Source organism: Chionomys nivalis, unplaced genomic scaffold, assembly GCF_950005125.1.
Source record: "Chionomys nivalis unplaced genomic scaffold, mChiNiv1.1 scaffold_60, whole genome shotgun sequence".
Classification (NCBI taxonomy): Eukaryota; Metazoa; Chordata; class Mammalia; order Rodentia; family Cricetidae; genus Chionomys; species Chionomys nivalis.
This window is the reverse complement of record NW_026646891.1, coordinates 243508-255789: the sequence shown is the minus strand read 5'-3', so window position 1 is coordinate 255789 and position 12282 is coordinate 243508.

The following is a 12282-nucleotide window of genomic DNA, read 5'->3' as shown; positions in this document are numbered from 1 at the left end:
TGTTTCACTGACTTTAAATTGGTTAATCTTTTGTTGGTGTTTGTTCCTTTGTATGTCTTGGATGTGAGTTCTTCTTCAGGCACATGAACATGCTAGTATTTTCTTCTTCTAACCATCTTGCCTTACTTTGCTTGTTGGTGTCTCTGAAGCATGCTGGCTCATGGTGATAGAGCTGTGAGTCTTTATTATCCTAACAAATGTTTAGCCAGATTCAGTCCCAACAACCTGGGCCCTGGCTGTATGTCTGCACTTGGCCTCATCAAACTCAGCAGGCATGCTCTTAACCACAAAGACATCTCTCCTACCTCTTCCTTCTGATTCCAGTAGAGGGCACCTAACCTCATTTTGAAGCAATTATGTGATGTCCAGGAATTGAACTTCTGATCTTTAAAAGAGCAGGCAATGCTCTTAAGCACTGAGCCATCTCTCCTGCCTCTTCCTTCTGTTGCCAGTAGGTGGCACCAAATCTCATTTTGAAGCAATTATGTGATGTCCAGGAATCGAACTTCTGAACTTTGCAAGAGGATGCAATGTTCTTATCCAGTGAGCCATCTCTCCGACCCGTTTTTCAACTTCTTTAACTAAACCAGGTTTACTCAATGTGGTGTGTGGCTCACATCTGCATTCCACTAACATGTTGAGTACAGGGGTCTCCAGGGACCTATTGGTTGTTCATGTACCTTATAGAGGGCTTCAGCATAAATTGTTTCTCTGGCTTTAAATTGGTTAAGAGTTTGCTGGTGTTTGTAGTCCTTTGATTGTCTTGGATGTGAGTTCTCTTTAAGGCACATGAACATGCCAGTGTTTTCTTCTTCTATCCATCTTGCCTTACTCTCCTTAGTGTTGTCTCTGAAGCACGATGTCTCATGGTGATAGAGCTGTGAGTCTTTAACATCCTAAAAAAACGTTTGCCTAATTCAGTCACAATAACGTGGGCCCTGGCCTTTGCCCTGACTCTATGTCTGCACTTGGCCTCATCAAACTCAGCAGGCAATGCTCTTAAGAACTGAGCCATCTCTCCTGCCTCTTCCTTCTGTTGCCAGTAGATGGCACCAAATCTCATTTTGAGAGCAAACCTGTGGTTGCCAGCAATCGAACTTCTGACCTTTAGAAGGGCAGCCAGTATTCTTAACCACTGAGCTCTCTCGAGCGCTGTTTTCTGCATCCAAAAGAGGGTAGAAGACCTCAGTGCAGATGCTTGTGAGCCATTATGTGGTTGCTTGAAATTGAAAACAGGAGGATGAAAGAGCACGAAATGCTCTTAAACACTGAGCAATCTCTCCAACCCGTTTTTCTACTTCTTTACCTAAACCGGATGTACTCAATCATGTGTGGATCACATCTGCATTTTCCTAACATTTGAAGTACAGGGGTCTCCATGGATCTGTTGACCATTCGTGTACATCATAAAGGAGGTCTAGACCAATTGTTTCACTGGCTTTAAATTGGTTAAGCTTTTGTTGGTGTTTGTTCCTTTGTATGTCTTGCTTGTGAGTTCTTCTTCAGGCACAGGAACATGCTAGTAGTTTCTTCTTCTAACCATCCTTCCTCTCTGCTTGGAGGTGTCTCTGACGCATGCTGGCTCATGGTGATAGAGCTGTGAGTCTTTATTATCCTAACAAAATATTTTGCCTGATTCAGTCCCAACAACCTGGGCCCTGGCTGTATGTCTGCACTTGGCCTCATCAAACTCAGCAGGCAATGCTCTTAAGCACTGAGCCATCTCTCCTGCCTCTTCCTTCTGTTGCCAGTAGATGGCACCAATTCTCATTGTGAGAGCAAAAGAGTGGTTGCCAGGAATCGAACTTCTGACCTTTAGAAGGGCAGGTAGGATTCTTAACCACTGAACTATCTCTCGAGCGCTTCTTTCTGCATCCAATAGAGGGCACAATACCTCAGTGCAGATGGTTGCGAGCCATTATGTGGTTGCTTTTAATTGAATACAGGAGGATGAAAGAGCACGAAATGCTCTCAAACACTCAGCCATATCTGCAACCCGTTTTCTACTTCTTTACCTAAATCAGATGTACTCAATGATGTGTGTATCACATCTGCATTTTCCTAACATTTGAAGTACAGGGGTCTCCATGGATCTGTTGGCCATTCGTGTACCTCATAGAGGAGGTCTAGACAAATTGTTTCACTGGCTTTAAATTGGTTAAGCTTTTGTTGGTGTTTGTTCCTTTGTATGTCTTGGATGTGAGTTCTTCTTCAGGCACATGAACATACTAGTATTTTCTTCTTCTAACCATCTTGCCTTACTCTGCTTGGTGGTGTCTCTGAAGCATGATGGCTCATGGTGATAGAGCTGTAAGTCTTTATTATCCTAACAAAATGTTTTGCCTGATTCAGTCCCAACAACCTGGGTCCTGGCTGTATGTCTGCACTTGGCCTCATCAAACTCAGCAGGCATGCTCTTAACCACCAAGACATCTCTCCTGCCTCTTCCTTCTCCTTCCAGTAAAGGGCACCAAAACTCGTTTTGAAGCAATTATGTGATGTCCAGGAATCGAACTTCTGATCTTTGGAAGAGCCGGGAATGCTCTTAACCACTGAGCCATCTCTCCGACCCGTTTTTCTACTTCTTTAAATAAACCAGGTTTACTCAATGTGTTGTGTGGATCACATCTGCTTTCCCCTAACATGTGGCTTACAGGGGTCTCCATGGACCTATTGGCTGTTCATGTACCTCATAGAGGAGGTCAGGATAAATTTTTTCTCTGGCTTTAAATTGGTTATCATTTTGCTGGTGTTTGTAGTCCTTTGATTGTCTTGGATGTGAGTTCCCTTTAAGGCACATGAACATGCCAGTGTTTTCTTCTTCTAGCCATCTTGCCTTACTCTCCTTAGTGTTGTCTCTGAAGCACGCTGTCTCATGGTGATATAGCTGTGAGTCTTTAACATCATAAAAAAATGTTTGCCTAATTCAGTCACAATAACGTGGGCCCTGGCCTTTGCCCTGACTCTCTGTCTGCACTTGGCCTCATCAAACTCAGCAGGCAATGCTCTTAAGCACTGAGCCATCTCTCCTGCCTCTTCCTTCTGTTGCCAGTAGATGGCACAAAATCTCATTTTGAGAGCAAAACTGGGGTTGCCAGGAATCGAAATTCTGCCCTTTTGAAGGGCAGCCAGTATTCTTAACCACTGAGCTATCTCTCGAGCGCTTCTTTCTCCATCCAAAAGAGGGCACAATACCTCAGTGCAGATGGTTGTGAGCCATTATGTGGTTGCTTGAAATTGAATACAGGAGGATGAAAGAGCACGCAATTATCTTTCAAAGTAAAGCTTGTACTGAGAAAAGGAACACTGATCTCAGTTCTAAAAGAGCTTTCACACGTAGCAAACAACTGCTTGTCTTGACAAAGAAACGCATGTGTGTTTCTTACTAAAGCTTTCGTGAAATTAATAAACTTCCGAAAGAACGCGATTATCTATCAAAGTAAAGCTTGTCCTGAGAAATCAACACTGATCTCAGTTCTAACCGTGCTTTTACACTTAGCAAACAAGTGCTTGTCTTGACAAAGAATCACATGTGCGTTTCTAACTAAAGCTTTCGTGAAATTAATAAACTTCCTAAAGAACGCGATTATCTTTCAAAGTAAAGCTTGTACTGAGAAAAGCAACACTGATCTCAGTTCTAACAGTGCTTTCACACGTAGCAAACAACTGCGTCTCTTGACAAAGAAACGTATGTGCGTTTCTTACTAAAGCTTTCGTGAAATTAATAAACTTCCGAAAGAACGCGATTATCTTTCAAAGTAAAGCTTGTACTGAGAAAAGCAACACTGATCTCAGTTCTAACAGTGCTTTCACACGTAGCAAACAACTGCTTGTCTTGACGAAGAAACGCATGTGCGTTTCTTACTAAAGCTTTCGTGAAATTAATAAACTTCCGAAAGAACGCGATTATCTTTCAAAGTAAAGCTTGTACTGAGAAAAGCAACACTGATCTCAGTTCTAACAGTGCTTTCACACGTAGCAAACAACTACTTGTCTTGACAAAGAAAGGCATGTGCGTTTCTTACTAAAGCTTTCATGAAATTAATAAACTTTCGAAAGAACGCGATTATCTATCAAAGTAAAGCTTGTACTGAGAAATCAACACTGATCTCAGTTCTAAGAGTGCTTTTACACTTAGCAAACAAGTGCTTGTCTTGACAAAGAAACGCATGTGCGTTTCTTACTAAAGCTTTCGTGAAATTCATAAACTTCCTAAAGAACGCGATTATCTTTCAAAGTAAAGCTTGTACTGAGAAAAGCAACACTGATCTCAGTTCCAACAGTGCTTTCACACGTAGCAAACAACTGCTTGTCTTGACAAAGAAACGCATGTGCGTATCTTACTAAAGCTTTCGTGAAATTAATAAACTTTCGGAAGAACGCAATTATCTATCAAACTAAAGCTTGTACTGAGAAAAGCAACACTGATCTCAGTTCTAACAGTGCTTTTACACTTAGCAAAAAAGTGCTTGTCTTTACAAAAAACGCATGTGCGTTTCTTACTAAAGCTTTCGTGAAATTAATAAACTTCCGAAAGTACGCGGGTATCTTTCAAAGTAAACTTGTACTGAGAAAAGCAACACTGATCTCAGTTCTAACAGTGCTTACACATGTAGCAAACATCTGCTTGTCTTTACAAAGAAACGCATGTGCGTTTCTTACTAAAGCTTTCGTGAAATTAATAAACTTCCGAAAGAACGCGATTATCTTTCAAAGTAAAGCTTGTACTGAGAAAAGCAACACTGATCTCAGTTCTAACAGTGCTTTCACACGTAGCAAACTACTGCTTGTCTTGACAAAGAAACGCATGTGCGTTACTTACTAAAGCTTTCGTGAAATTATAAACTTCCGAAAGAACGCGATTATCTTTCAAAGTAAAGATTGTACTGAGAAAAGCAACACTGATCTCAGTTCTACCAGTGCTTTTACACTTAACAAACATCTGCTTGTCTTGACAAAGAAACGCATGTGCGTTTTTTACTAAAGCTTTCATGAAATTAATAAACTTCCGAAAGAACGCGATTATCTTTCAAAGTAAAGCTTGTACTGACAAAAGCAACACTGATCTCAGTTCTAACAGTGCTTTCACACGTAGCAAACTACTGCTTCTCTTGACAAAGAAACGCATGTGCGTTTCTTACTAAAGCTTTCGAGAAATTAATAAACTTTCGAAAGAACGCGATTATCTTTCAAAGTAAAGCTTGTACTGAGAAAAGCAACACTTATCTCAGTTCTAACAGTGCTTTCACACGTAGCAAAAACTGCTTGTCTTGACAAAGAAACGCATGTGCGTTTCTTACTAAAGCTTGCTTGAAATTAATTAACTTCCGAAAGAACGCAATTATCTTTCAAAGTAAAGCTTTTACTGAGAAAAGCAACACTGATCTCAGTTCTTACAGTGCTTTTACACTTAGCAAACTAGTGCTTGTCTTTACAAAAAACGCATGTGCGTTTCTTACTAAAGCTTTCGTTAAATTAATAAATTTCGGAAAGAACGTGATTATCTTTCAAAGTAAATGTTGTACTGATAAAAGCAACACTGATCTGAGTTCTAACAGTGCTTTCACACGTAGCAAACAACTGCTTGTCTTGACAAAGAAACGCATGTGCGTTTCTTACTAAAGCTTTCGTGAAATTATAAACTTCCGAAAGAACGCGATTATCTTTCAAAGTAAAGCTTGTACTGAGAAAAGCAACACTGATCTCAGTTCTAACAGTGCTTTCACACGTAGCAAACAACTGCTTGTCTTGACAAAGAAACGCATGTGCGTATCTTACTAAAGCTTTCGTGAAATTAATAAACTTTCGAAAGAACGCAATTATCTATCAAACTAAAGCTTGTACTGAGAAAAGCAACACTGATCTCAGTTCTAACAGTGCTTTTACACTTAGCAAACAAGTGCATGTCTTTACAAAAAATGCATGTGCGTTTCTTACTAAAGCTTTCGTGAAATTAATAAACTTCCGAAAGAACGCGAGTATCTTTCAAAGTAAAGCTTGTACTGAGAAAAGCAACACTGATGTCAGTTCTAACAGTGCTTTCACACGTAGCAAACAACTGCTTGTCTTGACAAAGAAACGCAAGTGCGTTTCTTACTAAAGCTTTCGTGAAATTAATAAACTTCAGAAAGAACGCGATTATCTTTCAAAGTAAAGCTTGTACTGAGAAAAGCAACACTGATCTCCGTTCTAACAGTGCTTTCCAACGTAGGAAACAACTACTTGTCTTGACAAAGAAACACATGTGCGTTTCTTACTAAAGCTTTCGTGAAATTAATAAACTTCCGAAAGAACGCGATTATCTATCAAAGTAAAGCTTGTACTGAGAAATCAACACTGATCTCAGTTCTAACAGTGCTTTCACACGTAGCAAACAACTGCTTGTCTTGACAAAGAAATGCATGTGCGTTTCTTACTAAAGCTTTCGTGAAGTCAATAAACTTTCGAAAGAACGTGATTATCTTTCAAAGTCAAGCTTGTACTGAGAAAAGCAACACTGATCTCAGTTCTTACAGTGCTTTTACACTTAGCAAACAAGTGCTTGTCTTTACAAAGAAACGCATGTGCGTTTCTTACTAAAGCTTTCGTGAAATTAATAAACTTCCGAAAGAACGCGATTATCTTTCAAAGTAAAGCTTGTTCTGAGAAAAGCAACACTAATCTCAGTTCTAACAGTGATTTTACACTTAGCAAACATGTGCTTGTCTTTACAAAGAAACGCATCTGCGTTTCTTACTAAAGCTTTCGTGAAATTAATAAACTTCCGAAAGAACGCGAGTATCTTTCAAAGTAAAGCTTGTACTGAGAAAAGCAACACTGATCTCAGTTCTAACAGTGCTTTCACACGTAGCAAACAACTGCTTGTCTTGACAAAGAAACGCATGTGCGTTTCTTACTAAAGCTTTCGTGACGTCAATAAACTTTCGAAAGAACGTGATTATCTTTCAAAGTCAAGCTTGTACTGAGAAAAGCAACACTGATCTCAGTTCTTACAGTGCTTTTACACTTAGCAAACAAGTCCTTGTCTTTACAAAGAAACGCATGTGCGTTTCTTACTAAAGCTTTCGTGAAATTAATAAACTTTCGAAAGAACGCGATTATCTTTCAAAGTAAAGCTTGTACTGAGAAAAGCAACACTAATCTCAGTTCTAACAGTGATTTTACACTTAGCAAACATGTGCTTGTCTTTACAAAGAAACGCATCTGCGTTTCTTACTAAAGCTTTCGTGAAATTAATAAACTTCCGAAAGAACGCGATTATCTTTCAAATTAAAGCTTGTACTGACAAAAGCAACACTGATCTCAGTTCTAGCAGTGCTTTCACACGTAGCAAACAACTGCTTGTCTTGACAAAGAAACGCATGTGTGTTTCTTACTAAAGGTTTCGTGAAAGTAATAAACTTCCGAAAGAAAGCGATTATATATCAAAGTAAAGCTTGTACTGAGAAATCAACACTGATCTCAGTTCTAACAGTGCTTTCACACGTAGCAAACAACTGCTTGTCTTGACAAAGAAACGCTTGTGCGTTTCTTACTAAAGCTTTCGTGAAATTAATAAACTTCCGAAAGAACGCGATTATCTTTCAAAGTAAAGCTTGTACTGAGAAAAGCAACACTGATCTCAGTTCTAACAGTGCTTTCACACGTAGCAAACAACTGCTTGTCTTGACAAAGAAACGCATGTGCGTTTCTTACTAAAGCTTTCGTGACGTCAATAAACTTTCGAAAGAACGTGATTATCTTTCAAAGTCAAGCTTGTACTGAGAAAAGCAACACTGATCTCAGTTCTTACAGTGCTTTTACACTTAGCAAACAAGTGCTTGTCTTTACAAAGAAACGCATGTGCGTTTCTTACTAAAGCTTTCGTGAAATTAATAAATTTTCGAAAGTACGCGATTATCTTTCAAAGTAAAGCTTGTACTGAGAAAAGCAACACTGATCTCAGTTCTAACAGTGCTTTCACACGTAGCAAACAACTGCTTGTCTTGACAAGAAACGCATGTGCGTTTCTTACTAAAGTTTGCTTGAAATTAATAAACTTCTGAAAGAACGCGATTATCTTTCAAAGTAAAGCTTGTACTGAGAAAAGCAACACGGATCTCAGTTCTAACAGTGCTTTCACACGTAGCAAACAACTGCTTGTCTTGACAATGAAACGCATGTGTGTTTCTTTCTAAAGCTTTCGTGAAATTAATAAACTTTCAAAAGAACGCGATTTTCTTTCAAAGTAAAGCTTGTACTGAGAAAAGCTGTGGCCCGCCAAGACTCGACCAGCGATGAATTGAAGACCACCGACACAGGATCCTTCTCTATCGCGCTTTATTGAAGTGCACTCGGTTACAGTTGACTGGTGGAAGTAGGGGGCCCCGAATGGTGGAAAGCGGCTGAATATATTCAGGGAGAATGGGCATGTTCAGAACGAAAGAGACGTGGCCGCATGGGATTGGAAGCAGCTGTTGCTGGGCAGATCAGGAGCAAGATCAGGCGGTAGAGACGTTGGTCTAACACGCCAAAACACACTTGTTCATCAGGCTCTCGGCGCCATCTTGTAATGGCGGCAATAGTTCGCCACATCTCCCCCTTTTTTGTTTGATTAGAGAAAGAGACCTCCAGTCATGGCTGAAATTAGAGGGTTCCCCCCTGGGCAAAAATGATAATCTCTGTTTTTCCAGGGACGGGAAAATTAGTCAGAGGAAACCCGTCTGCACGGAACCATGATTTCCAGGGTGGCTCACCCTGTGCACTCTATGGTGCAAGCCACCCGTGTAAGGCAAGCCGTTCTTCTGAGTGCAATGGGCAACAGGACCCGTCGGGTGCAAAGACACGGCTTAAGTCTCTTTAAACATAGTGAGCCAAGCTTGGGGGGATGTTCCAGCCTCAAGTGCAGTGAGTGCTCGGACAATTGCTATCTTCTCCCTTTTGCGTGCTCTCATCATCTTTATAATCAAGAACAGTGCCACCATCAACCCTGCACACATCAGCACACCAATCACACCAACCCCAGCCCACTCTTTAATATAAGAGAAGGTAGTAACCAGCCAGTCCGTAAACTCTCCAAGTGTAATCACTTCTGCTTTGGTAGCATTTAAACTTAAAATTTTCAAGCTTAAATTGGATTGTAATTGCTCAAACTCCAAGCTCCAATTACCTTTCAAGTAATTGGATAATCGTTTTGATTCATTAAATGATGCAAAATAAGGAGTAACACATAAATATTCTTTGCGTAAAACACAACTCATAGCCATAACATCAAACATCTTATATAAATTTTCTTCCACTAAATCTATCCTCTTATTAAGTAATAAAATTCCTGAAGCCAAATGCTTATTTATAGCTTCTTGTTGTATCAGGGCTTCTGAGGTTTTCTGCACTACTTCATTAATGGTATTTGCTACATGTACCTGGTTGGCCATAGCTACCCCAGCTGTAACAGCCGCAGCTGCGGAAACAGCAATAGCTGCTACGATAGCTGCTGTGATACCGAAATCTCGCTTTTGCCGAATCAGGGACAAAACAGAAAATTCATTTGGGTCTGCCTTCACTGGTACCCACACAAAGGTAGGCACCTTCGCTAGCAGGCCGGTTGTGTGCCGAAAGGACCAGCATTGAGATAATACACAAGAAGTCTTTGAGCAGTTAAGCTGCTTGTCGGTAGAGTGATTGCTTAAAATCCATAAAAACGGGGCATCCACACAAACTGGATTTTTTGATTTGGAAATATTAGCCACCCCTTCACTCTCTTGGATTAACAACTTGGACCCATTTAACACTCCTGAACTATTTGTTAATATCCACTTGGAAGTGTTAAATAAAATAAAAGGTGACAGATCCACAAAACCTCCATAATTATTGGAATAAATCCAAGGTGAGGTAAGCAGACCCCTTTTTAATCCTTGTTTCGTTGACTTTGGTAGCTCTTTCCAAAGCCACCAGCCCGGAGAAGCTGGTTTGGGCTTGTCAAAGCGAGGGACACAATTTAAAAATGTAGGTGGCCATTGAAAATTTACCCTACACTCACAGCGAGGTAAGGATAGGCTGTAATTATGGGTATTGTCTTTTGTCCCGTCGGAATTACCTGTCTGAACAACAAATGGAAGGGCAGCGGTAACATTTAACGTATAGGTGGTAACATTAAAAACAGTCTGGTTGCTTATATCACCTGAGCCACTTGACTTGCCCCCATTCGCCTGCTTAAGAGTCTGAAATATGGCATCAAGCATCCACGATTCATGAATGCCATTTAAAGGATCTAAATAACTAGCAAACATCTTAAAGTCTAACATCAAACAAGAGGGAAGGGAGGCACTACTATTACTAGTCAGGCAAAGGGTTCCCTGTAAATCATAGCTGGTTGCATTATAAGCTTCTTCTCTATAATCTACTTGTTGGCAGGACAAATCAAAAAGGCAATCTTTTATATACAAATGGGGCAAGATTCTAGAAACATTAGTAACCGGCATGGGAATGGGCCAGGTGCGGGTAACTGCCCAAAAATAATTGTCTTGGCTATTAACAGTCATCAGAAGGGGAGCAAGGGCGAGTATGATGTTCAGGGTCAGATGGTGCTTCCTCGAGAATTGGCTCGTCATCCTGGGGCTGTCCGGCGTCTTCTTTGTCTTCCACTGTTCTGGTTAACCTCGAAGGCACCCACACCGGATCGGGCCGCTCCTGAGGAAAAACACAAACAGCTCCCCTGGATCTCTGTATTACAGGATCCGGTCCATGCCATTTGTTATCTAACACGTCTTTCCATTTTACATATTCTGTGGATGTTATAATGTGGCCAGCATGTCTATCTGCCGGTGAACGGCCATGATTATCCAAGATTAAAAAATTCAAGGTAAAGAGGGCTAGTGATAAACGATCCTTGGGAGAGGCAGAGCCCTCAATACCCCCCTTTTGTTTTTGTAGCATCTCTTTGAGGGTTCGATTCGCACGTTCAACAATCCCTTGCCCTTGAGGGTTGTAGGGCAGCCCAGTGAGATGAGCTACTTGCATTTGAGCGCAAAAGGATCTGAAGCCCTGGGCCACATAGGCAGGACCATTATCTGTTTTTAAGGTCATAGGCTTTCCCCAAGCTGCCCAGGCCTCTAGACAGTGGGTTTTTACATTTCTCACTTTCTCACCCGTTAAGGCGGAAGCATGAATGACACCTGAATAGGTGTCCACAGAAACATGCACCCATTTCTGTTTGCCAAACTCAGGAACGTGGGTTACGTCCATTTGCCACAAGGTTAGGGGTTTCAATCCCCGAGGGTTAACCCCGGTGTGAGGCGGGTGATGAAACATCACACATGTCCGGCAGGATTTGATTATGTCTCTGGCTTGGTTCCTAGTGATATTAAAGGGGAGGCGTAACGTCTCGGCAGGTACATGAAAATTGTGATGGAAGGATTGGGCTTGGAGTACTGGGTCGTATAATAGCAGTCCAAGCTGTTCTCTTGTAAGAGCATCCACCGTGGCATTAGCGCCAGCGAGTGGTCCAGGCAAGCCTGAATGTGCCCTTATGTGACCAATATAGAACGGCGTGTCTCTTTTATAAATACATTGTTGTATTTGATAAAGGACTGCCGCAATCATACTTTGTTCTTTAATATGTGATGTAGCCTCCAAGTGTCGAACTGCATTAACAACATAGGAGGAATCTGATAACAAATTAAATGAGCATGAATGAAAAGCCTTGAAAACTTCCAAAACGACCAAACATTCAGTCACCTGGGGGGCTCCAGGGCGAAATTGTAACTGCACTGGCTCGCTCCCCATAACTTGATAAACTCCTAATCCTGTTTTTGATCCATCTGTAAAAATATGCAGTGCACCTGAAATCGGTGTTTGAGAGGTAATAATAGGAAAATATATAATATTATGGCACAAAAATTGTAACAATTTGTCTTGGGGATAATGATTATCTATCAAATTTGAATAAGCTGTAACAAGAATGGCCCAACTATCTATTGTACCAACAAGGACCTCTACCTGCTCTTTTGTATAGGGTATGATCAATTTATCTGGCGCATACCCAAAGGTAGAAATTGAAAACTTCAGCCCCAATAAGGCCAGAGAGGCAACAGCTTCAGGGTAATAAGTTAAAGTTTTTTGGCCTTGAGAATGGCTATGTATCCACCATACCGGAGCATCTTGCCAAAACACCCCCGTGGGGCTACCAGAAGTGTGAAGTATACAAAACGTTAATGGGCGCAAAGGATCAATGCGCATCACTTGTACTTTCTGAATTGCGGCCTCAACCAATTTGAGGGCTTCGCGTCCTTCTGCCGTTAAACT